Below are 24,310 nucleotides of genomic sequence, written 5' to 3'. Positions count from 1 at the left end.
TTCTTTCTTTTTTTTTTTTTTTTTTTTGAGACATGAGTTTCACTCTGTTGCCCAGGCTGGAATGCAATGGCACGATTTCACTCACTGCAACCTCCACCTCCCGGGTTCAAGCAATTCTCCTGCCTCAGCCTCCCAAGTAGCTGGGATTATAGGCATGTGCCACCATGCCCAGCTGATTTTTTTTTTTTTTTTTTTTTTAATTAGAGATGAGGTTTCACCATGTTGGACAGGCTGGTCTCAAACTCCTGACCTCAAATGATCTACCCGTCTCAGCCTCCCAAAGTGTTGGGATTACAGGCGTGAGCCATCGTGCCCAGCCTAGGGCATGGCTTTTCTTAAAGAGCATACCATAAGCCAAAGTAGCTCAGACAGGAAGCAACCATTTAGTCTCTACTTTAGGATGGAGCTCTAAATTTGTGTGCCTATACCTTATAGAATATATATACACACACACACACACACACACACAAATTTGAGTCTTGTGTTTCCCCCATTCTTCCCCTTAGCACCTAACATTTATTTATTTATTCATTTATTCACCCATTTTATTTGTACTGACATTGAACAAAAATATGTCAAGTCCTCTGGTGTTCAGTGCACTTTATTAACCTCCTCCCACCCATGCTCTCAGAGACCCTGGGAGGCAGGTAGTATTCATGCTGTCAACCTAGTCAGGATGTTTTTCCACATCAAAAATCAGAGATTTGGCTGGGCACAGTGGCTCACACCTGTAATCCCAGGCACTTTGAGAGGCCAAGGTGGGCGGATCACCTGAAGTCAGGAGTTCCAGACCAACCTGGCCAACATGGCGAAACCCCGTCTCTACCAAAAACACAAAAATTAGCTGGGTGTGGTGGCACATGCCTGTAATCCCAACTACTCGGGAGGCTGAGGCAGGAGAATCGCTTGAACCTGGAGGTCAGAGGTTGCAGTGAGCGGGAGATCGCACCACTGCACTCCAGCCTGGGTGGCATAAGACTCCATCTCAAAAAAAAAAAAAAAAAAAATCAGAGGTTCTATGCTTCAATCCTTCAGAGTGCTGATTTCTTAATTAACTAATTAACACATTAATTAATGTGATAAAATGTGAATGTGTTAACTAGTATATTATTAACATGGTATGTTTTCCAGGTAAATTATTTGCTCTTAAAATAAGGCCCTTCTGGGCCGGACGCAGTGGCTCACGCCTGTAATCCCAGCACTTTGGGAGGTCAAGGCGGGTGGATCACCTGAGGTCAGGAGTTTCAGACCAGCCCGGCCAACATGGCGAAACTCGGTCTCTACTAAAAATAGAAAAAAATTAGCCAGGTGTGGTGGCAGGTGCCTGTAATCCCAGCTACTTGGGAGGCTGAGGCAGGAGAATCGCTTGAAACCAGGAGGCGGAGGTTGCAGTGAGCTGAGATCACACCATTGCACTCCAGCCTGGGTGACAAATCGAGACTCTTTCTCAAAAAAAAAAAAAGACCCTTCTGAAGACAATGCTTTCACCCAAAAGACTGGCTACATAATTTATGGCACCTAAGGCAAAATGAAATGCAGGGCCCCTTGTGTACTAACTCAAAAATTATTAAGAATTTTAAGATGTTGGCCAGGCACGGTGGCTCACGCCTGTAATCCCAGCACTTTGAGAGGCTGAGCGGGTGGATCATAAGGTCAGGAGATCAAGACCATCCTGGCTAACATGGTGAAACTCCATCTCTACTAAAAATACAAAAAAAAAAAAAAAAAAAAAAATTAGCTGGGCGTGGTGGCACACGCCTGTAGTCCCAGCTACTCGGGAGGCAGAAGCAGGAGAATCGCTTGAACCCGGGAGGAGGAGGTTGCAGCGAGCTGAGATCATGCCACTGCACTCCATCCTGGGCGAGAGAGCAAGACACTGTCTCAAAAAACAAAACAAAACAAAACAAAAATTTTAAGATGGCAACAGCAGAACACTAAACCAAGTACATGGCAACAGCAGAACACTAAACCAAGTACAGGGCCTGTCTAAGCATGGGGACATGTGCAACCACACAGGTTGCACACCCATGAGGCCAGTTCTGCAGAGGAGTGATGTCAAGTTGGAATGCCATGCAACATGGCAGGTCATTACAAAAGTTGGTTTGCATGGGTAGTTCTTTTGCTATCTGTTAAATTCTACCACATAGGCAAGTCTCTGTTTAAACAACTTATAAGGCCGGGCGCGGTGGCTCACGCTTGTAATCCCAGCACTTTGGGAGGCCGAGGCGGGCGGATCACGAGGTCAGGAGATCGAGACCACGGTGAAACCCCGTCTCTACTAAAAAAAATACAAAAAAAATTAGCTGGGCGTGGTGGCGGGCGCCTGTAGTCCCAGCTACTCGGAGAGGCTGAGGCAGGAGAATGGCGTGAACCCGGGAGGCGGAGCTTGCAGTGAGCCGAGATTGTGCCACTGCACTCCAGCCAGGGCGACAGAGCGAGACTCCGCCTCAAAAAAAAAAAAAAAAAAACTTATAAAACTGTGTTTACCAGGGTAAAGAAAAGAGTAAAACTCTCTGGAGATCACTACAATGTATGATGAAAGAAGAATCAAGCAATAATAGAACACAGAGAGGTTAACTTGCCCAAAGTTACATATTCATTATTCAATCTATGTATTCATTATTCATTATGTATTTGAGCTAAGACTACAGAAACCCTGTTCACTTCTCTCCATCTCCTGATTGCCTCGAGCACTACAGTGTCCACAAAGCGTGGAAATACAAGGAAAATAGTATATTTATTTTGGTTTGCTCTGATTAACGTTTGGACCCATTGCTTTAAATGTAGAGGTCCTTTACCTGAAATGGTATCTGGAGGTTGAAAAAATATATTGAGAATATTATTTGAAAATGTAAATTACCTCCTGTCTAAAAATAAGTTTATCTTGGTAGTGATAATTGCACATTATGAATGTACTTAATGAACTGTTTGCCTAAAAATGGCTAAAAAGGCAAACTTTAGGTTATGAATATTTTACCATAATTTTTTAAATAAAATAAATTTATCCCAGATTTCCCAACTTTTTAGACACCCAGTACACGTTTGACATTGAAAGACATCTAATATATGTTATTGAGTGAAGAACCATATTATTCCACACTATAGATAGGTTGTATCTTTTTTTTTTTGAGATGGAGTTTCATTCTGTTGCCCAGGCTGGAGTGCAGTGGTGCGATCTCGGCTCACTGCAACCTCCACGCTCCAGGTTCAAGTAATTCTCCTGCCTCAGCCTCCTGAGTAGCTGGAATTATAGGCACCCACCAACACACCTGGCTAATTTTTGCATTTTTAGTAGTGACAGGGTTTCACCATGTTGGCTGGGCTGGTCTTGGACTCCTGACCTCAAGTGATCCGCCCGCCTCAGCCTCCCAAATTTCTGGGATTACAGGTGTGAGCCACTGCGCCCAGCCAGGATGTATCATTTTTATGTAAGAATACCGAAACAGAGAGTAGACAGGAGCAGACAGTCTTTTTAGTTCACATACTTTTGCATTATTCTAATTGTTTATAGGGTGCATATATACTGCTTTAAAAATCATTTTTGACAAGATAGTTCTGTTTGGGGGATGGAAAAAATGAAGAAACAAATACAGTAGAAACAGTCCTCATAGTTAGGAGTTAGAGAGAGCCTTGATCTGCGGGTGTCTGGCTGCCTCATGGGCCGCTGTTGGCCACTCTGAGATCCACTTCATTACTGTGAACACAGACCAAGGTCCTGCATTCAGAGCACGCTCTAACCAAAAAGCCAGGTTCTGGTGAAGGCTCTCTTACTGGCGTTTACATGTCTGCCTGCTTGGTGTGTCCTCATATGGCCTTGCCTCTGGGTGCATGGGAAGAAGCAGAGCTCAGGTTTCTCTTCCTCTTCTTACAAGGACACCAGTCCCATCAGATTAGGGCCCCACCTTCTGACCTCATCTAACCTTATTTACCCTTTAAAAGCCCTGTCTCCAAATATAGTCACACAGGGGTTAGAGCTTCAACATATGAATTTGTGAGGGGTGGTAGGGGGACACAATTCAGTTAATAGCAAACCTTTTATCAAATTGTCTTTCAGAAAGATTATACAAATTTATACTCCCTTTAACAGTATTTGAGAGTGGCTATCCTGCACTCTCAACAAAGATTTTAACATTTTAAAAATCTAGATTATTTTGAAAATGGATTTTGAGGACCTCCAAGGACAAATGTTCATAACTGTACAAATAGGAGGCTTGGCTAAGTGACTTGGGTCAGGATAAATATTTCAATATTAAATACTTCAGAGACTCTCAGATTCATTTCCCTGCCTGTGGATTACATAACATTAAGAACCTTGGTTCGTCTTTGAGCCTGGGAGGTACCCATGCTTCATAACTAGGAAAAAGCTTACCTGTGCACGTACGTACTTTGCTAAAACCTAATGGAAGCAGTGCCCTAGTGCAAGGTTTAGAGAAAATGAAAATGAGTTGCTGAGAAAGGAACTAAAAGTATTCTGGTAGAAGAATTGGGTGGAATGTTGAAAAAATGTGAAGGGAGAAGTCATCTTGAGTACTGGGATTGAGAAGAATTCTTTGATATTAAGTTCCATAGCCTTTGGGTACTTATTTGATCACAGCTGCTTTTCTAATCCCTAGTGGTAGCTGAGCCCTAGGGAATCTTTTTTTTACTCAAATCAACCAGGGAAATGATGACCCCTTTCTCTGTGTATCTCCTTGTCAGGCAGGAATAGACCACATCTTCCAAACTACCAGACAAGAAGAAAACAATAGATTTTTTTTTGGGTGTACACTAAAGTCCTACTACAGACTGCAGGAGCTCAACTGCTTACAAAAGAGGAAAAAGTACAACCATGGTCTGCTCTTTCCTTGCTTGCCCTTTGCTTCCAGGTGCAATGATTCCACAGACTTCTTTGCTAATGGATAGAGACCGGGGGAAATAGAATGAACAAAAAGCCTTGCATTTTTTTAGCGTTTATATTTAAGCATAGCTTTAACTTTTTTAATGAAACATGCCCATTTAAACCAATCTAAATACAGAAAAGTATAAAGTACAAAGTAAAAATCACCTAGAGTATTACTACCCAGAGACAACCGTGGTCATAATTATAGATATAGTAAAATGATTTTATATAAAGAGCTCATATATGCATTCTGTAACCTATTTTACTCAATCACAAGCATAAAATTTTTCTAAGTCAATAAATATGAAGGAATATCATTATTCATGATTTCATAGAATAACTCTAAATATATAGTATCATAATTCACTTAGCCAGTCCTCAATTAAGTCATTTTCAATTTGTGAAGCTACTATAAGCAATGCTGAGATAGACATCTTTCTGAATATATTTTTTACCACTTTTAGAAATATTTGTATAAGCATGTCTAATGTCTTTGGGACTAACAAGACATTAAAAATTATGAAGTCGCACTTAGAAACAAAATATCTCAGATGAAAGCATGAAATTTTTAAAAAGAAAATATGTATAGCTTCTCTATTACTATTTATGTCTACAAAAAGTAGCTATCACTACCCCTTTTGCAGAATATAGGCCCTTGAAATTCATTAATTTGACCACCCCTTCATCCTCTCTCCTGTCTTATGTGATACTGTGTTCAGAATTTGAGGTTTATATTGTTGTCATTTTTGTTGCTATTTTACTGTTTTTTTATTTGAAAATTTTCAAGCCCACAGCAAAGAATAGTTTAAAGAACACCTGTGTACACGTCATTTAATTTTTCAATTATTATTAACAATTCAAATTGTTAATAATAACAATTTTCTTTTTCTTTTTTTTTTTTTTTTTTTGAGACAGTTTCGCTCTTGTGGCCCAGGCTGGAGTGCAATGGCGCAATCTCAGCTCACCACAACCTCCACCTCCCGGGTTCAAGCAATTCCCCTGCCTCAGCCTCCGAAGTAGCTGGGATTACAGGCATGCACCACCACACCCAGCTAATTTTTTGTATTTTTTTAGTAGAGGTGGGGTTTCACCATGTTGGCCAGGATGGTCTCGATCTCCTGACCTCGTGATCTGCCTGCCTTGGCATCCCAAAGTGCTGGGATTACAGGCATGAGCCACAGTGCCTGGCCTAATTTTGTGTTTCTTTTTTTTTTTTGATTCCTGACCGGGTTATATTTATTTATTTATTTATCCTTAGTATTTATTGATCATTCTTGGGTGTTTCTCAGAGAGGGGGCTGTGGCAGGGTCATAGGATGGATAATAGTGGAGAGAAGGTCAGCAGATAAACACGTGAACAAAGGTCTCTGGCTTTCCTAGGCAGAGGTCCCTGCGGCCTTCCGCAGTGTTTGTGTCCCTGGGTACTTGAGATTAGGGAGTGGTGATGACTCTTAACGAGCATGCTGCCTTCAAGCATCTGTTTAACAAAGCACATCTTGCACAGCCCTTAATCCATTTAACCCTGAGTTGACACAGCATATGTTTCAGAGAGCACGCGGTAGGGGGTAAGGTTATAGATTAACAGCATCCCAAGACAGAAGAATTTTTCTTAGTACAGAACAAAATGGAGTCTCCTATGTCTACTTCTTTCTACACAGACACAGTAACAATCTGATCTCTCTTTCTTTTCCCCACATTTCCCCCTTTTCTTTTCGACAAAACCGCCATCGTCATCATGGCCCGTTCTTGATGGTCGCTGTCTCTTCGGAGCTGTTGGGTACATCTGCAGAAAGGCTGTCACTTCACACTTGGAAGGTTGCACAGCGGCCAGGCAGAGGTGCTCCTCACTTCCCAGACGGGGCGGCCGGGCAGAGGCGCTCCTCACTTCCTAGACGGGGTGGCGGCCGGGCAGAGGCGCTCCTCACATCCTAGACGATGGGGGGCGGGGCAGAGGCGCTCCTCACATCCCAGACGATGGGGGGCGGGGCAGAGGCGCTCCTCACATCCCAGACGGGGCGGCGGGGCAGAGGCGCTCCTCACATCCTAGACGACGGGCGGCCAGACAGAGACACTCCTGACTTCCTAGACGGGGTGGCGGCCGGGCAGAGGCTGTAATCTTAGCACTTTGGGAGGCCAAGGCAGGCGGCTGGCAGGTGGAGGTTGTAGCGAGCCGAGATCACGCCACTGCATTCCAGCCTGGGCAACATTGAGCATTGAGTGAGCGAGACTCCGTCTGTAATCCCAGCACTTCGGGAGGCTGAGGCGGGCAGATCACTTGACGTCAGGAGTTGGAGACCAGCCTGGCCAACACAGCGAGAGCCTGTCTCCACCAAACATGCAAAAACAGCCAGGTGTGGCGGCGCGCGCCTGAGGCAGGAGAATCACGGGAGTCTGAGGCAGAGAGGTTACAGTGAGGCGAGAGCATGCCACTGCACTCCAGTCTGGGCAACAGAGGGAGACTGTCTCCAGGAAGGAAGGGAGGGAGGGAGGAAGGAAGGAAGGAAGGAAGGAAGGGCCAAATTTTGTGTTTCTAAGTAGAGATGGGGGGGTTTCTCCATGTTGGTCAGGCTGGTCTTGAACTCCCGACCTCAGGTGATCCGCCCGTCTCAGCCTCCCAAAATGCTGGGATTACAGGCATGAGCCACCGCACCTGGCCAATAATAACAATTTTCAATAGCTAATATTCTCACTCTTCTTTCTCTTGCCACCTCCTTTCCCTTGCAGATATTTCTTTCTTTTGCAAAAGTTCAGCTATGTATTTAAAAGAACATCTGGCTGAATGCAGTGGCTCACATCTGTAATCCCAACACTCGGGGAGGTCAAGGAGGGAGGATTGCTTGAGCCCAGGAGTTCAGGACCAACCTGGGCAACATGGCAAAACCCCATCTCTACAAAAATTTAAAAACATTAGCCAGGCGTGGTGGTACATGTCTGGTCCCAGCTACTCAGGAGGCTGAGGAAAGAGGATCACTTGAGCCCAGTAGATTGAGGCTGCAGTCAGTGGTGTTCACGCCACTGCACTCCAGCCTAGATGACAGAGAAAGACCTTCTCTCAAAAAACAAACAAGCAAAGAAACAAGCCCAAAAAACTCCACCACATTCATTATATTTTCTAGATGTTTTATAGTAAAAAGTTTTTCAGGATATACAGTTAGTTGTACTGCCAGAAATGACAGTCCAATTTTATCAATTTGTATTCTGCTATTTTTTCACAGAATATTATGTATTAATGACTTTTTCATGGTTCCTGCTATGAACTGACTTGTGTCTCCTCCCAAATTCATATGCAGAAGACTTAATCCTCATGGGACTGTGTATCTGGAAATAGGGTTTTTAGGAGATAATTAAGGGTAAATGAGGTCATAACGGTAGGTTCCTAATCTGAAAAGAATGGCCTTCTAAAAGGAAGAGATCTCTCTCTTGCTCTGGGCCATGTGAAGACATAATGAGAAGGCAGCCAACTGGAAGCCAGGAAGAAGTGTTCACCAGAGCCTGACCATCATGCTGGCATCCTGGTCTCAGACTTCCAGGCTCTGGAACTGTGAGGAAAGATTTTTTTTTTTAACTTTTTCATGAAACAGGCTCAGAAGGTAAATTTCTATTTTTATTTTTTATTTTTTTTGAGATGGAATCTTGCTCTGTCATCCAGGCTGGAGTGCAGTGGCACGATCTCGGCTCACTGAAACGTCCTCCTCCCAGGTTCAAGCAATTCTCCTCCCTCAGCCTCCCCAGTAGCTGGGATTACAGGCGCCCGACACCACACCCAGCTAATTTTTGTATTTTTAGTAGAGACAGGGTTTCACCATGTTGGCCAGGCTGGTCTTGAACCCCTGACCTCAAGTGATCCACCCACCTCAGCCTCCCAAAGTACTGGGATTACAGGAGTGAGCCACCGCACCCAGCCTCCAACTTTTTGTATGTGTGACTTGTGTGATACTATTTTCCTTCAGTATTTTAGATGCCTATTTATACTTTGTACATGTTTTAAATTTTTATTTTTTTAATTTTTTATTTTTTTGAGACAGTCTCGCTCTGTTGCCAGGCTGGAGTGCAGTGGCACGATCTTGGCTTACTGCAACCTCCACCTCCCGGTTTCAAGCGATTCTCCTGCCTCAGCCTCCCAAGTAACTGGGATTACAGGTGCATGCCACCACACCTTGCTAATTTTTTGTATTTTAGTAGAGATGGAGTTTCACCATGTTGGCCAGGATGATCTAGATCTCCTGACCTTGTGATCCGCCCTCAGCCTCCCAAAGTGCTGGGATTACAGGCATGAGCCACCGTGCCCAGCCTAAAATTTTATTTTAATAAAAGGTCTGCCCTCTGACCTATATTTTGCTTAATTTTTTTTTTTTTTTTTTTGAGACGGAGTCTCACACTGTCACCCGGGCTGGAGTGCAGTGGTGCAATCTCAGCTCACTTTGACCTCTGCCTCCCAGGTTCAAGCGATTCTCCTTGCCTCAGCCTCCCAAATAGCTGGGATTACAGGCGCCTGCCACCACGCCTGGCTAATTTTTTTGTATTTTTAGTAGAGACGGGGTTTCACTATGTTGGCCAGGCTGGTCTCGAACTCCTGACCTCATGATCTGCCTGCCTTGGCCTCCCAAAGTGCTGAGATTACAGGCATGAACCACTGCACCCGGCTATTTTGGTTAATTTTTAAAAAGAAGAATTGCATTAATTGATGGAAATTTAGACTATGTTAAATAAGGAAAAACAAGCAAACACACACCAACTTGGGTCATGCAGAATTTCTCAGACATAGAATGGATTTGAAAAAGTCCCCAGGCCGAGGCAAATGCATATTCAAAATCCTGTGAAAGGGAGAAACAAGGAAAGTTTTCTAGGAATAGAAGGACGACCACTGTGTTAGATCACAGTTGAGTGAAGGGAATGAACTTAGGCTGAAGAGGGAGATGGGAGTGATCCTCAGGATCTTGAAGATGATGTCAACAGCTTAGATGTGTATCTTTTTTTTTGTTCTGAGTCAGAGTTTCATTCTATCGCCCAGGCTGTATCTGGGCTCACTGCAATCTCCGCTTTCCAGGTTCAAGTGATTTTTGTGCCTCAGCCTCCAGAGTAGCTAGGTCTATAGGCACCTGCTACCATGCCTGGCTAATATTTATATTTTTAGTAGACACAGGGTTTCGCCATGTTGGCCAGGCTGGTCTCAAACTCCTGAGCTCAGGTGATCTGCCCACCTCAGCCTCCCAAAGTGCTGAAATTACAGGTGTGAGCCACTGCGCTTGGCCTACGTGTATATTTTAAGACTGATGTTGGGTTCGGCGCAATAGCTCGTGCCACTTGGGAGGCCTTGGGAGGCCGAGGCAGGAAGATCACTTGAAGTCAGGAGTTGAAGACCAGCCTGGGCAACATGGAGAAACCCTGTCACCACTAAAAATACAAAAATTATCCAGGAATAGTGGCACATGCCTGTAATCTCAGCTACTTGGGAGGCTGAGGCAGGAGACTTGCTTGAACCTGGGGGGGTGGGGATGGCAGTGGGCCAAGATCGTGCCACTGCACTCCAGCCTGTGCAACAGAGTGAAACTCTGTGTCAAGAAAGAAAGAGAGAGAGGAAGGAAGGAAGGAAGGAAGGAAGGAAGGAAGGAAGGAAGGGGAGAAGGATGGAAGGAAGGAAGGAAGGGGAGAAGGAAGGAAGGAAGGAAGGAAGGAAGGAAGGAAGGAAGGAAGGGGAGAAGGATGGAAGGAAGGAAGGAAGGGGAGAAGGAAGGAAGGAAGGGAGGGAGGGAGGGAGGGAGGGGGGAAGGAAAGAAAAGAAAAGAGAAAAGAAAAGAAAAGAAAAAGAAAAGAAAAGTGGCTGGTAAATTGGAGCCTTCTCTGCTCTGGAAGCCTTTGAAGCTCAATACTTGGCTTTTCCTTTCAAGAAAAAATCTGTTGTTCAGCTGCAAGGAGCTTATTCACCTCAGCTTTCGATTTGAGGCCATGCTCTTCATGGGCAGCCCCAGACAATAGTCGTGCATGGCAAGGGTAAGTAGGACTGGTCGTTTCTGCCCAAAGCTGGCCTCTTCTAACAATCTTTGCTCTGGAGCTCCCTGCTGAACTGACTGAGACTTTGTCAAATCTGCAATGGCCCAAGGCTCTCTCTGCCCCATCCTGCTTACTACCTCTTTTATCTCTCACAGGCTAAATTTACCAATAAACCTCTTTCACTCCTGTCTCGTTTTCTGATTTCCATAGGCCTGTTTACACACCTGGTAAATAATGAGGTTAGGAATATCTGATCAAGGATATCTGATTGCTACTGACTGAAAGTTTGTCTCCCTGAAATTTATATGTTAAAACCCTAATCCCTCATGTGATGGTATTTGGAGAAGGAAACTTTGGGAAGTAATTAGGTCATAACCCTAATGAGTGGGATTAGTACCCTTAGAGGAAGACAGGTGAAAGCATCCTCTTTCTCTGCTCTCCACCATGTGAGTATACAATAAGATAGCCATCTATGGGTAGGTGCTGGCTCACACTTCTAATCTCAGCATTTTGGGAGGCTGAGGTGGGAGGATCACTTGAGGTCAGGAGCTTGAGACCAGCATGGGCAATATAGTGAGACCCTGTCTCTACAAAAAAAAAACAAAAAACACTGTGTTTTTGTGTTTTTGTTTTTTTTTGAGATGGATTCTCACTCTGTTGCCCAGGCTGGAGTGCAGTGGCATGATCTCGGCTCACTGCAACCTCTGCCTCCTGGGTTCAAGCAATTCTTCTGTCTCAGCCTCCCGAGTAGCTGGCACTACAGGTGCATGCCACCACACCTGGCTAATTTTTTGTATTTTTAGTAGAGATGGGGTTTCACCATGTTAGCCAGGATAGTCTCAATCTCCTGACCTCTTGATCCGCCCGCCTTGGCTGGGATTTTGTGCTGGGATTACAGGCGTGAGCCACCGTGCCTGGCAAAAAAAAAAAACAAACAACATTTTTTAAGAAAAATTAGCCAGGTGTGGTGGCATGTGCCTGTGGTCTCAGCTACTCAGGAGGTTGAGGCAGGAGGTTGAGGCTTCAATGAGCCATGATTGCACCACTGCACTTCAGCCCGGGCGAAAGAGCAAGATCCTGTCTTTGAAAAAAGAAAAAAAAAAAAGGCCAGGCACGGTGGCTCACGCCTGTAATCCCAGTACTTTGGGAGGCCCAGGCGGGCAGATCACTTGAGGTTGGGAGTTCAAGACCAGCCTGACCAACATGGTGAAACCTCACCTCTACTAAAAATACAAAAATTAGATGGGTGTGTTGGCGGGCGCCTGTAATCCCAGCTGCTCAGGAGGCTGAGGCAGGAGAATCGCTTGAACCCAGGTGGTGGAGGTTGCAGTGAGCCGAGATCATGTCACTGCATTCCAGCCTGGGTGACAGAGCGAGATTCTGTCTCAAAAAAAGAAACAAACAAAAAAAAGAAAACATTTAGGCCTAAAGTCTTCAAGCAGAAAGAAAGGGAAAGAAAGGATCTGGAGGAGGCTTGATATAGTACCCTGTGGATTGTTTATCAATTGTTTTTTCATCCGTGATGTTATTTAACACTACATAGCCCAGACTTTTGAAAAATGTACTTTCATACTGCATTGTAAGCTGAACCACAGGGGCTGGGAGCGGTGGCTCCTGCCTGTAATCCCAGCACTTTGGGAGGCCGAGACGGGTAGATCACCTGAGGCCAGGAGTTTGAGACCAGCCTGGCCAACATGGTGAAACCCTGCCTCTACTAAAAATACAAAAATTAGCCAGGTGTGGTGGTGGGTGCCTGTAATTCCAGCTACTCAGGAGGCTGAGGCAGGAGAATCACTTAAACCTGAGAGGCGGGGGTTGCGGTGAGCCGAGATTGTGCTACTGACAGAGCGACACTTCGTCTCAAAAAAATGAAACAAAACAAAAAACAAACAAACAAACAAAAAAACAACAAAAAACAGACAAACAAAAAAACAAAACAACTATAGGGCCAGAATTCACACTTACATATGGCAATGAATTTTTCTCTGAAAGAAAAATATGTTCCCACTGTCGCTCAATTTGGAAAGAGGTCAGTTCCAGGACAATAATTGAGGATTTGGAGAGGTGAGCTGTGGCTCAGAGGAGAGATGGTCTTCCTCTTCTCCATGGCACTCAGCATGGTCTGGCTGGTTGGTAGGGTCTAGATTCTGAGGCAGAGATGCTAGAGATTACAATGGCAAAGTAGGTTTGCGGGATAGCGTGAGCTGCTTCAGACTAATTACAACGGTGCAAGAGCCAGGCAGAGAGCTAACTTGGCCGGAGACTCCCAGGGAATATCTGGACTTGAGCCATAGTTACGAGTTATTTTCCATTTTCCACTCCCTCCCTGAGCCTCCAGTGAAACCATGGTTTAAATTGCATTATGGAGAATTAGTTAAAAGTTGTGCCCAAATGTAGCCACATCTATGAAAGAAGTACAATATTCAAACCATATGCCCTCGTGAACCTCATCCACCTTGCATGCTAGGACTTAGAGGGCCCAGTGAATGATATCCCTGTTTCATGTCTGTATGTGGAACCAACTGAGAGAAAAGTGAAAGAGTAAGGCAACAGGAGGGCAAAAACTATCACCTCTACTGCCATGAAAAGCAGTTGAAGGATGTCGATTAGGTGTGTTAGCCAAGTGGGCTACCTATCATCTCACCCGTGAATCGAACTTACCTGCCTCATTGCAGGCAGTAGTGGACAACCACATGGAAAAGCAGAGCAGATTGTGTACCCTGCAGACAGGCAATACTCAAAGAGAAAAGGAGGAAGAACCTGAGCGTGCTCAGCTCCTTCTCCCAAACTCTCCATTCAAATCCTTTGCTGCTCCTTTAGGGACCAGTAAGTGAAGGAGGTTGAGAAAGGCCAGGAAGATTAGACATGGAGTCAGGGGAAAAGGAGATTTCTCTGTTCCCCAAATGGTATGCAACAGTCAGTGTCAAGGCTAATAATTGCTGCTCAGGGCATATAAAAACATTGATTTCCTCAATACAGCCAATCCTGTTTATCTTCTTCACTCTATTATTCTTTTTTTTCACAGAACCTGGACAATGAGTCCACTTGCAGTACCAGCTTTAGGCCCAGGTGAGTGGTGGCCTCTGCCCTGGGCCCTGCACTTTAGACGGCCACACATATCACAAAGGCACATGTATTTGTTAAGGAACACATGAGTGCCTCTGGCACTTGGGATCCAGTGTTCAGTGCACTAGAACCCAGGCCCTAAATATCCATTCTTCTGACCAACAGTGTTCAGGCCCCAGGGCCCATTCTGTCCCCATTCTGCATCTCTTGTGCCATGTGCTTGAAACAACACAACTGCCTCTAAATGCTGACAGATTGGCCAGGTGCGGTGGCTCACGCCTGTTATCCCAGCACTTTGGGAGGCCGAGGCAGGCAGGTCACGACGTCAGGAGATCGAGACCATCCTGGCCAACATGGTGAAACCCTGTCTCTACTAAAAATACACAAATTAGCTGGGCATGGTGGTGCGTGCCTGTAGTCCCAGCTACTCGGGAGGCTGAGGCAGGAGAATCACTTGAACCCAGGAGGCGGAGGTTGCAGTGAGCCGAGATCATGCTGCTGCACTACTCCAGCCTGGCAACAGAGCAAGACTCTGTCTCAAAAAAAAAAAAAAAAAAAAAAAAAAAAGAACGCTGATTAGATTTATGTGGTGCTGCTGCTGACATTGGAGATAGATGATGCTCTGTGCTGTGGGGAGGATTTGAGTAACAAAAGTTCTTAAGTAAAAGAAAAGACAAATTAATTTACCTTTCAGATATTTTTTTTTCTCAACAGCATGAATGCAGTAAATTCCTTCACTAAAAAAGCATTGGTTCACAATAGAATAAAAATGTATTTGTCCTGCTTTTACTCAAGTTTCAGTGTGTGGCTCTGGAGCTATTCATGAATTGGTGTTTTATTTGCAGTAGTTGCAATGGCAGCTGAGAAACATTTTGCAATGAAAAAAATTCATTTTACTCATATATGAATATGTGTGAGTTATGTTCATTATCTAATGCTGCATGACAAAATCATCCTGTAACCTAGTGTCTTAAAACATCAATAATCATTTATCATCTCTCACCATTTCTGATCATCAGAAATTCAGGAGTCGTTTGGCTGCAATATTCTGGTTTTAGATGTCTCATGAGATTGTAATCAGATGTCAACTAAGTCTATAGTTATCCGAAAGTTTGACTGAGGCTGGAAAATCTACTTCCAAAATGACTCACTGACATATCTGGCAAGTTGGTGCTGGCTGTTGGCAGGAAGCCTCAGTTCTTCTCCGTGTGGGCCTCTCTTCTTGAGCTGCTTGAATGTTTTCATTTCGTGCTTGCCAGCTTCCCCCAGAGCAGGCAATCCCAGATTAAGAGAGAAGCTTCAATGAATTCTATTATCTTGATTTGGAAGTCATGCAGCATCTTTTCCACCATATTCTATTGGTCATACAGAACAGCCCTGATTCAATGTGGCAGTAGACTACACAATGGTATGAATACCAGGAGGCAAGGACAATTGGAAGCCATCTTAGAAGCTGGTGTATTAGTCAGAGTTCTCTACAGGCACAGAACTGATAGGATAGATATATATATGAAGGGAAGTTTATTAAGGAGTTATTATTGACTCATGATCACAAGATGAAGTCTCACAATAGGCCACCTGCAAGCTGAGCAGCAAGGAAGTCAGTCAGAGTCCCGAAACCTCAAAAGTAAGGAAGCCAACAACGCAGCCTTCAGTCTGCGGCTAAAGGCCCCTGGAAAACCACTGGTATAAGTCCAAGAGTCCAAAAGCTGGAGAACTTGGAGTCTGACGTTCAAGGGCAGGAAGCATCCAGCGTGGGAGAAAGATGAAGGCAGGAAGACTCAGCAAGTCAAGTCCTTCCAACTTTTGCCTGCTTTATCCTAGCTGCGCCGGCAGCTGATTAAATGGTGCCCACCCAGATTGAGGGAGGGTCCGCCTCTCCCAGTCCACTGACTCAATGTTAATCTCCTTTGGCAACACCCTTACAGATACACCCAGAAGCAATACTCTGCATCCTTCAATCCAATCGAGTTGACACTCAGTGTTAACCATCAAAGCCAGCTATTGCATAGGTTTAGATACAATATTAACCATGACAACAGTTAAAAAAAAAAATCTTTTTAGAGATGAGGTCTTGCTATATTGCCCAGCCTGGAATGCAGTGACTATTCACAAGTGCAATCATAATGCACTACAGCCTCAAATTCCTGGCCTCAAGTGATCCTCCATCTTCAGCCTACCAAGTAGCTGAAACTATAGGTGCACGCCACCATGCCTGGCCTGACATCAATTTTTTATATGGGAAAATAGATATTGAGCACAATAATACAAAATATTAGCTGGGCCTGGTGCATGGACCATAGTCTCTGGTACTCTAGAGGCTGAGGTAGGAGGATTGCTTGAGCCCTGGAGTTTGAGGGTGCAGTGAGCTATGATTGTGCCACTGCACTCCAGCCTGAGTGACAGATCAAGACTCTGACTCTAAAACAACAATAATAATAATAATAAATAATTGATGATTTGCTCAAATGAACACCAGAAAACAAATATACAAAATATATGAACTATTATTATCTTTATTATATCATTCCTGGGCTCAAGTGATCATCCCGCCTCATCCTCCCAAAGTGCTGTGATTACAGGAGTGAGATTGCCTGTACCCAAATGCACTCAACCTCAAGTTGTATTTGTATATTTAATTTATAATTGTTGATTCAAATGTACTCAAATTTTGTATACTTTGAATGCAGTTACATTTTATTTTGAATCTTTTTTTTTTCTTTTTTTTAGAACAGGGTCTTGCTCTGTCGCCCAGGGTAGAATGCAGTGGCACGCTCTTGGCTCACTGCAACCTCTGCCTCCCAGGTTCAAGTGATTCTCATGCCTCAGCTTCCCGAGTAGCTGGGATTACAGGCGCCCGCCACCATGGCTGGCTTATTTTTGTATTTTTAGTAAAGATGGAGTTTCACCATATTGGCCAGGCTGGTCTTGATTTCCTGACCTCAGGTGATCCGCCCACCTCAGCCTCCCAAAGTGCTGGGATTACAGGCATGAGCCACTGTGCCCAGCATTAGTTTTGAATCTTTTAGATCATGGTTATCATTAACATACAAATTTTGTTAAAATCTTGATTATAACAACGTAATTGGCTGGGCACAGTGGCTCATGCCTGTAATCCTAACAACTTGGAAGGCTGAGGCAGGAGGATCGCTTGAGGCCAAGAGTTCAAGACCAGTCTAGGCAACACAGAGAGACCCCATCTCTATAAAAAATACAAAATATTGGCTGGGTGTGGTGACTCATGCCTGTAATCCCAGCACTTTGGGAGGCCAAGGCTGGCGGATCACGAGGTCAGAAGTTCGAGACCAGCCTGGCCAATATGGTGAAACCCTGTCTCTACTAAAAATATAAAAAATTAGCCGGGTGTGGTGGCACGTGCCCGTAATCCCAGCTACTCGAGATGCTGAGGCAGGAGAATTGCTTGAACTCGGGAGGCGGAGGTTGCAGCAAGCCAAGATCACGCCACTGCACTCCAGCCTGGGTGACAGAGTGAGATTCCATCTCAAAAAAAAAAAAAATTACCTGGGTATGTTGACATGTGCCTGTAGTCTCTGCTTCTCAGGAAGCTGAGGCAGGAGGACTGCTTGAGCACAGGAGTTTGAGGCTACAGTCAGTGAGCTATGATTGTGCCACTGCACTCTAGCTTGGGTGACAGAGCAAGACCCTGGCTCTAAATAAAATAGTAAAAAATAATTGGTGATTTGCTGAAATGAACCTCATGAAATAAATATATAAAAATTTGTGATTATTGTCTTCATTATATCACTTATCAATAGACTACCCAGACAATAACAATTAGATGGCAAATGTGCAATAATAACTAAATTCAGTCATCTAATAATTTGCCAATTTTGGCCAGGCGCAGTGGCTCACGTCTATAATCCTAGCACTTTGGGAGGCAGAGGGAGGCAGATCACTTGAGGTCAGGGCTTCGAGACCAGCCTGGCCAACATGGAGAAACCCCATCTCTACTAAAAATACAAAATTAGCCTGTAATCCCAGCTACTCGGGAGGCTGAGGCAGAATTGCTTGAACCCAGTAGGCAGAGGTTGCAGTGAGCCAAGATCGTGCCATTGCACTCCGGCCTGGGCAACAAGAGCGAAACTCCGTCTCAAAGTAGAAAAAAAAATTGCCAATTTGTGCTTGTATGAAAAACCACAGCTTTATATACATTTCAATTTTATTGCTCCGAAGGTATATTTTCCATGGAAAGATGATAGATTTTATTAAACAGTCTGTTAGCTTGGTTTACATTTTACACATATATAGATAAATAGTATGTGGGCATATGTTTGAATTTTTTTTTTTTTTTTTTTTGAGACGGAATCTCACTCTCACCCAGGCTGGAGTGTAGTGGCGTGATCTCGGCTCACTGCAACCTCTGCCTCCTGGTTCAAGTGATTCTCTTGCCTCAGCCTCCCGAGTAGCTGGGACTACAGGCCCCTGCCACCATGCCCGGCTAATTTTTTTGTATTTTTAGTAGAGACGAGGTTTCACCATGTTGCTCAGGCTGGTCTCGAACTCCTGACCTCATGATCCACCTGCCTTGGCCTCCCAAAGTGCTGGGATTACAGGCATGAGCCACTGTACCCGGCATATTTGAATTCTTGAGCCGCTTACCTGACTTGCAGCCCTCTTGGGGTAAGGGTTGGAGGATTAGAGCCTTTCCTGGTCAGTTTACCATGTGTGAACACTTATGGAGGGACAGGGCTAGGAGAGGAAATAGACCTATTCTATGTTTTTGTGGCAAAATAAAATCTGCACCATGGAATTTGCCCAATCACGTATGTCTAAATTGAGGGGGCATGAGCCCCCACAATACCCAAGGAATTATAGTCTGGCAGGCAGGGCATATCAGCAGGCGTCTCCTGGCAGGAAGATGTTATCCAGAGTTAGGTAAATGGCAGTATTGGGTGGTCTGTCTAGCTCCAATAGGACCCAGATCAATTATACGGGATGAAGACTCAGTCCAACCCCAGGGAAAGAAAAGTGGCAAACCTTAAGCATATAATGAATAGCCACATCCAATAAGTTTTTGGTTTCTTTTTTTTTTTTTTTTTTTTGAGACGGAGTCTTGCTCTGTCTCCCAGGCTGGAGTGCAGTGGCGCGATCTCGGCTCACTGCAAGCTCCGCCTCCCGGGTTCCCGCTATTCTCCTGCCTCAGCCTCTCCGAGTAGCTGGGATTACAGGCGCCCACCACCACGCCCGGCTAATTTTTGTTTGTATTTTTAGTAGAGACGGGGTTTCACCATGGTCTCGATCTCCTGACCTCGTGATCCGCCCGCCTCGGCCTCCCAAAGTGCTGGGATTACAAGCGTGAGCCACCGCCCCCCGGCCTTTCCAAAAAGTTTGTAGTCAGGAAAGATTCTACTTCCTGTAGAGGATCCTGGTGCCTAAAGCAGACACTGCAGTGAAAGTCTAGGGACATACAACCTGTGCAAGCACAGAAGGTTATGAGAAGGATGAAACTTAGAGGGTGGGTACTAGGGTCCCAAAGCCAGCACAGGAATGCGGAAGTAGTGGAAGTACAGGGCTGCTAGTCGAATTAATCTCAGATACCACCTGTGAGTAAAAATAGGTTCTTGGTGAGGGCTGTCTCCAAAATTGGGGAGGCAGTTGTTACAGGGCTGGCTCTGGAAAAGCAGACTGTCAAGCTTCAACAGTTGCCTAGGAAGGAGCTTATTTTTTTTTTTTTTTTTTTTTGAGACGGAGTCTCCCTCTGTCGCCCAGGCTGGAGTGCAGTGGCGCAATCTCGGCTCACTGCAAGCTCCGCCTCCCGGGTTCACGCCATTCTCCTGCCTCAGCCTCTCCGAGTAGCTGGGACTACAGGGGCCCGCCACCACGCCAAGCTAATTTTTTTTTTGTATTTTTAGTAGAGACGGGGCTTCACCGTGGTCTCGATCTCCTGACCTCGTGATCCGCCCGCCTCAGCCTCCCAAAGTGCTGGGATTATAAGCATGAGCCACCGCGCCCGGCCAGAAGGAGCTATTTTTGAGTAGAAAGCCTTTCAGCACCCATCACACACAGCATCTGAATAACTCACTCACACAAAACCCTAGTTTTTGTTTTTGTTTTTTGAGACAGGGTCCTGCTCTGTTGCCCAGGCTAGAGTGCAGTGGTGCCATCATGGCTCACTGCAGCCTCAACCTCCCAGGCTCAAGAAATCCTTCCACCTTAGCCTACCATGTAGCTGGGACTAAAGGTATGTGCCACCATGTCAGGTTAATTTTTTTATTTTTTGTAGTGTAGTGATCTCATTACATGTCCAGGCTGGACTTGAATTCCTGAGTTCAAGAGATTCTCCCACCTCAGCTACCCAAAGTGCTGGTATTACAGGTGTCAGCCACCACACCTGGCCAAAACATTGGTTTAGCAGAAACAAATTCTGGTTTGTGTTTTTAAAATCCTTTTTTTTTTTTTTTTAAATACTCAGGTTGCTGAATGACAGTATGCTTCAGTGGTACTATTCTAGGAGTTCCATGTATCTTAATGTATTTAATGCTCACAACAACCCCATAAAACAGGTATTATTATCATCCTCATCTTACAAAAGAAGAAGACACTTAAGGCCGGGCACGGTGGCTCATGCCTGTAATCCCAGCACTTTGGGAGGCTGAGGCAGGAGGATCACAAGGTCAGGAGTTCGAGACCAGCCTGGCCAATATGGTGAAAGGCCATCTCTACTAAATATACAAAAATTAGCCAGACATGGTGGAGGGTGCCTGTAGTCCCAGCTACTTGGGAGGCTGAGGCAGGAGTATTTCTTGAATCCAGGAGGCGGAAGTTGCAGTGAGCTGAGATAGTGCCACTGCACTCCAGCCTGGGCAACAGAGCAAGACTCTGTCTCAAAAAAAAAAAAACCAAAAACAAAAAGAAGACACTTACCTGCTGAGTAAGGTCCCCTAACTAGCAAGTAACAGAATTGACATTCAAATATGGGCAAGTTGTTACCATATCTTGAGCTCTTAACTACTATTCTTTTTTCTTTTTTTTTTTGAGACAGAGTTTCGCTCTTGTTGCTTAGGCTGGAGTGCAATGGCGCAATCTCGGCTCACCGCAACCTCCACCTCCCAGATTCAAGCAATTCTCCTGCCTCAGCCTCCCGAGTAGCTGGGATTACATGCATGCACCACCACGCCCAGCTAATTTTGTATTTTTAGTAGAGATGGGGTTTCTCCATGCTGGTCAGGCTGGTCTCGATCTCCCGACCTCAGGTGATCTGCCCGCCTCGGCCTCCCAAAGTGCTGGGATTACAGGTGTGAGCCACCGTGCCCAGCCTCTTAACCACTATTCTAAATCCCTCTTTAAGGAGAGGCTGGTGGATTCAGCAGTGGGAAGAATCACAGAGAATGATTAATTATGCCTCCCAACAAATTTGCCTTATAAAAAAAAGGCCTCCAATAAACGGAAAGGAAATATCTTTCATATAAAAACTCCAAGTGTAAAATACCTCTCACTTAGCAGCACTTGAAGAATCTGAGATGCTTCCTAACAAACACAGTATACAGTACTCTTTTTGTCCTGGCCACTAGGGGGAAGAGTGGAATGTCAAAGAATTTAAATCTCTTCCACAGATTCACAATAGTTGACTGGTTTTAGTTCTTTCCCTATACCAGAATGTAAAAGTTCTTTTGTATTTTTTGCTTGTGAGACATCATTTCAGATAAATTTAATAAGCATCCATAAACATTTCTCTCTAGTTTCTTTTTAGAAATAAATGGATTATGCTGAGGGAAAGAAGGCAGACAAGAAATCTATACTGTATGATTCCATTTATATGAAATGTCCAGAAAAGACAAATCTATAAAGACAAAAAAAGATTAGTAATTGTCTAGGGTAAGGGCTCAAGAGAACAGGGGTTCACAGTAAACCTGTATGAGGGATCTTACTGAGTGACGAAAATATTCTAAACCGACATGGTGATGGCTACACATGTAAAATAGAATAAATGTACTAAAAATTATTGAATTGTACACTTGAAACAGTGAATTATATATAATATGTAAAATAAACCTCAACAAAGTTGTTAAAAAACAAGAAATGTGCCAGGCATATTGGCTCATGCCTGCAATCCCAGCACTCTGGGAGGCCGAGGCAGGTGGATCACCTGAGGTCAGGAGTTCGAGACCAGCCTCAACATGGAGAAATCCCGTCTCTACTAAAAATACAAAATTAGCCAGGCGTGGTGGTACATGCCTGTAATCCCAGCTACTTGGGAGGCTGAGGCAGGAAAATTGCTTGAACCCGGGAGGCGGAGGTTGCAGTGAGCCGAGATTGCACCATTGCACTCCAGCCTGGGCAAAAAGGGTGAAACTCCGTCTCAAAAAAAAAAAACAAAAAACAAAAAACAAAAACCAAGAAACGTATTATTTTTTGAGTCAAACAAAAACCTATTTATTCAAAAAGTTTGAAAATATGTTTAATAGACACATAAAACTGTCTAGAGGGATAACAGTGATTAACTCAGAAATGCTGTTGTGGGGGAAACTGGGAAAATTTTTTTACTATATGTCTTTCTACATGATTATTTTGACGATAATGAAAAATTAAAAAATGTAATAAAAACTAATTTTTAATAGATGGGAAGTCAAGATGTGTAAAATGCAATGAAATTTGTAAGTATTACCTTTGGATGGTAGAATATGGCTTGTATTTTTTGTCCTTCTACGTTTCTTTCTTTTCCAATTTTATGTTTTTTTTTTTACTTTTAAATTTTTAAATTGACACATAATAATTACATACTTACGGGATACATAGTGATGTTGTGACACATATGTGTATAGCGATCAGATCAGCGTAGTTAGCATACCCATCATCTCAAACACTTATGATTTCTTTGTGTTGGAACATTCAATACCCTCCAGCTAGCTACTTGAAACTGTATAATATATAACTATTAACTATAGTCATCCTACAGTGCTACAGGAAAATACAGAAGGCTTCACAAATTTGCATGTCATTCATGCTAATCTTCTCTGTATCATTCCGATTTTAGTGTTTGTGCAGCTGAAATGAGCACATTTGCCAATTTAAAAATGATTATATATTACTTTTCCAACAAAAACTGAATGGGTTTAATTTAAAATAAAAGGCCAGGAAACATCCGAAGGTTTTTGTTTTCTTTTTTGTTTGAAACAGTCTCGCTCTGTCACCCAGGCTGCAGTGCAGTGGCGCAATCATGGCTCACTGCAGCCTCGACTTCCCAGGCTCAAGCAATCCTCCCACCTTAGCCTCCCCAGTAGCTGGGATTACAGGTGCCCACCACAAAGCCCAGTTAATTTTTGTATTTTTTGTATGAGTTTTCATCATGTTGCCCAGGCTGGTCTCGAACTCTTAGGTTTAAGCGATCTGCCTAACTTGACCTCCCAAAGTACTGGGATTACAGGCATGAGCTACCACGCCCAGCCTTGAATCTTTTTTTTTTTTTTTTTGAGACAGAGTCTTGCCTTGTATGATTTTTATTTATTTTTTATTTTTTATGTTTGAGACAGAGTCTCTTTCTGTTGCCAGGCTGGAGTGCAGTGGCGCAATCTCGGCTCACTACAACCTCCAACTCCCTGGTTCAAGCGATTCTCCTGCCTCAGCCTCCTGAGTAGCTGGGATTACAGGCGCGCGCCACCAGGCCCAGCTAATTTTTTTGTATTTTTAGTAGAGACAGGGTTTCACCATGTTGGCCAGGATGGTCTAGATCTCCTGACATCGTGATCCACCCGCCTCGGCCTCCCAAAGTGCTGGGATTACAGGCATGAGCCACTGCGCCCGGCCTGTATCATTTTTAAAGTCAACTTTAGCACAATATTTATGGTATTTCACAGATAACAGAACTTTTTTTTGTTTGCTTTTGAGGGGGAGTCTCGATCTGTCACCCAGGCTGGAGTGCAGTGGCGAGATCTCAGCTCACTGCAACCTGCGCCTCGCAGGTTCAAGCGATTCTTGTGCCTCAGCCTCCAGAGTAGCTGGGACTACAGGCATGCACCACCACACATGGCTAATTTTTGTATTTTTAGTAGACACTGGGTTTCACCATGTTGCCCAGGCTGGTCTCGAATTCCTGAGCTCAAAGGGATCCCCCTTTCTCGGCCTCACAGGTATGAGCCACCTGCCCAGCCAACAACAGGACCTTTTTTTTTTTTTAGCTCAAGAAAGATCTGTGGCTTAGCCACTTAAACAAAAAGAAGTAACGTCTACTGGCCTTTAATCTTGAATGCGGTCTAGTGAAGCTGGAGGGTATTTCTTTCCTTCTTTTTTTTTTTTTTTTTCTGAGACAGGATCTCACTCTGTTGCCCAAGCTGGAGTGCAGTGGTCTGATCACAGCTCACTGTAGCCTCAACCTCCCAAGCTCAAGCGATCCTCACACCTCAGCTTCTAGAGTAGC

General features: G+C 44.3%; 1 pseudogene; it reads right to left on the bottom strand.

Moving 5' to 3' along the window:
- Positions 1–22,860: 22,860 nt before the first annotated feature.
- LOC115836135 lies at positions 22,861–22,954 on the bottom strand (annotated as a pseudogene).
- Between the last annotated feature and the right edge of the window lie 1,356 nt (positions 22,955–24,310).

Source organism: Nomascus leucogenys, chromosome 7b (genome assembly GCF_006542625.1).
Source record: "Nomascus leucogenys isolate Asia chromosome 7b, Asia_NLE_v1, whole genome shotgun sequence".
NCBI classification, from domain to species: domain Eukaryota; kingdom Metazoa; phylum Chordata; class Mammalia; order Primates; family Hylobatidae; genus Nomascus; species Nomascus leucogenys.
Note: the sequence above shows the minus strand (reverse complement) of the source record. Positions and strands in the feature narration are given on the sequence as shown.